The sequence below is a fragment of the Sapajus apella genome, unplaced genomic scaffold, assembly GCF_009761245.1.
Source record: "Sapajus apella isolate SASKATOON/1434 unplaced genomic scaffold, GSC_monkey_1.0 scaffold57, whole genome shotgun sequence".
NCBI classification, from domain to species: domain Eukaryota; kingdom Metazoa; phylum Chordata; class Mammalia; order Primates; family Cebidae; genus Sapajus; species Sapajus apella.
Genome location: NW_022436997.1, coordinates 10,593,302 through 10,596,464, shown reverse-complemented (window position 1 = coordinate 10,596,464; position 3,163 = coordinate 10,593,302).

Below are 3,163 nucleotides of genomic sequence, written 5' to 3'. Positions count from 1 at the left end.
TTTTTTTTTTTTGGAGACAGAGTCTCACTCTGTCGCCAGGCTGGAGTGCAGTGGCACCATCTTGGCTCACTGCAGCCTCCACCTCCCAGGTTCAAGCAATTCTCCTGCTTCAGCCTCCTGAGTAGATGGGACTACAGGTGCCCACCACCACGCTCGGCTAATTTTTTGTACTTGAGTAGAGACAGAGTTTTATCATGTTGGCTAGGATGGTCTCTATCTGTTAACCTTGTGATCCACCTGCCTCGGCCTCCCAAAGTGCCGGGATTACAGGTGTGAGCCACTGTGCCTTGCCCTGCTGCTCATTATTAAACCCTTGACTTCATAGGATGGGAATACTAAGGAAAAAGGCAAGTTTTTAATAGACTTTCCAAACTGTAAATGTTTTATTCTATTTTTGTATACTAAAATGTTTTCCTTTAATCCTGAATATTTTATTAAATTTGTGATTTTTCTCTTGAATCTGTTAACATGATATATTATGGTAATATGCTTTCTGATGTGAGCATTCCTTGCATTCCTTGGGATCACCTTACCTAATCATTATGCACTGTTGGGCTTGATTTGCTATTTTACCTAGGATTCTTTTATCTAAATTAATTTCTGCTTTTCTTATGAGGTTTTGTCCGGCTCTGAAATTTTACCCATGTTACAGACTACAAGTCAGCCTATTACTGTTTCACAGATGCTGCAATGTGACATGCCTGGGTCACTGACAAAGCACTTTATGACTCATATCAATAAAGAAGTTTACATCAGTTCCCCTTGATCCCTGAGTCCCACAGGAGCAAAGTGAAAAGTTCAGAGTGGGGCTGCACATGCAGGGAGTTTAGGTGGCATTTAGCAGTTGAAGAACACTGGGCTTGGAGAATCCACCTCCTTTGTATTATACAACACGTGCCCTTTGCCTCAGGACCTCATCTTTCAAGGCTGTTCACTGATAACTGACCCAGGCAAAGAGTGGTCAGGTCCTTACCTGACACTTGGATATTCTTGACATATCCAGCAAGAAAGTGCAGGGACTCAGGATCCAAGGCAAATTGCCTTTCCTAATGTGGTTTTGGTATCAAAGTTACACTAACCTCAATTAACATGAGCTTTCTCTTTTAAATCCCAGAAAGTATTTGGATAAATGAGGGATTATGTCTTGAAGTTTTGGTAAAACACTGTAAACTGGGCCTATGTTTGGGGCAGAGAGGGAGATAATTTTGATGTGGGGATCTTTTTTTATTATTTTTTTTGAGATGGAGTCTTGCTGTTGCCCAGGCTGGAGTGCAGTGGCGTGATCTTGGCTCACTGCAACCTCTGCCTCCCAGGTTCAAGTGATTCTCCTGCCTCAGCTGCCCCAGTAGCTGGGAATACAGATGTGTGCTACCATGCCCAGCTAATTTTTGTATTTTCAGTGGAGACAGGGTTTCACCATGTTTGCCAGGCTGATGTCGAACTTCTGGCCTCGTGATCTACCCGCCTTGGCCTCCCTCCCAAAGTGCTGGGATTACAAGCATGAGCTACCACGCCTGGCCCATTTTTTTGTTGTTGTTGTTGAGTGAACATTTTGTATTTTCTCAGAAAATTAATATCAAAAAGTTCTGAAATTATAAGCTGATTTTTTACAATTGCTTGAATCTATTCTATCTCCTTTTTCATTCAAGTTATTTTTATTTCTGAGTTTTTTAAATCAGTCTGACAAATTTTGTTCCTTCCCAAAAATCAGCCTTTGGTCCATATTCTACAGCTCTTGCATTTTCCTCTCATCTCCATCTTCTGAAACGGAATGATGGGGACTGTTTGAATCTTCCACATCCCCATTAACAGGTTCCAGCTGGAGTGGGAACCATAGTTCCTATTTCATCTTGTTTTTGTGGGCTGGTCCAGCACACCTTCTACCTTCAGAATCTCTGTGAAAGAAGGGACAAGTCTCTGCTCACCACACTCCTAGAGGTGCATTTCCAGTTATTACAATAACTTCCTCACCTTGCACTCATCTAGCAGTGGCACGATGGTAGGTCTGAGTTTCTGAAGCAGAGTAATCTATTCAATCAAAGGGGACACTCAATCTCATCCATGCAGGCACTCCCAAGCAGGTGTTATCCATCCCCTTTCATTTGGTCTGAGGAACAGAAATGCTGGTGATGTGGTCTCTCAGTAAGCTGTAGATGAAGGGGAGATGGTATTGTCCACTTGTTACTGATCGTAGTGAACGCTTACAATTTTATGTGGCCTTGGCACTCATTGTGAATATAAGTTGGACTTTCCCATACAGAAGCAGAGTTCAGTCACCCTTGACAGTTTCCAGTTCTATGTCTCCTAGTTTCTCAGTGTGGTCCATCTAGGTAGCTGCCTTACACAGCTGCTCTATGTCAACCACTTTGCTATGGGACAGCTATATGCAGCTTGCTTGACTGGCCCCGCCGACCCTCACATGGGCTGTGTGGATATGTCACAGTGACCACCTCTCAGTCATAGAATGGTCTCCTGGAACTGATGCCTGCTTGCTTTCAACCTAATTAAAACTCCTCAAGAGAAATTTCTTTGAATAATGCCCTGGACCCAGAAAAGGCATTGGCCCACAGGTCCCTCTCTCCCTGCCTGCATTTCCTGACCTACATGTGTGTGGCCTCCAGATGTGCCATGTACCTCCCAGGACCTGTAAATAATAACACCTGGAGTCTCTCCCAAGCACTGAGTTTCATCCCAAGTTCTCCATAGTAAAGATCTTAAATTAAAACATTGACTCTCTTGAGAGTGTAGAGTAATACTAATGCTTATTCTACAGCTTTAGGCCCTGATTGTTTAAAAAAACAGAAGATACCTGAGAAGAAACCGTGGACCAATATTTTTTCAAGTGCCCTTTGTGATAAAAAATTTAAAAATTGAATAAGGCCACTCAATACAATAATATAAATGAATTGATTAGTGTACTACAATCCACATTATAATTTTAAAAATCAGACAGCTTAATTTTTTAGACACAAAGTAAAATGGTAGTTATGAGGGACTTAGGGAAAATGGGGAGTTGTTGAGTGGGTAGTTTCAGTGTGGCAGGATGAAAAAGTTGTGGAGATTTGTTGCACAATGTGCATATACTTAAAACTACTGAACTCTACAGTTTAAAATGATTGATAGTAAAAAATGTTTTAAAAAGAAAAGGAAAACAGACGTCTGA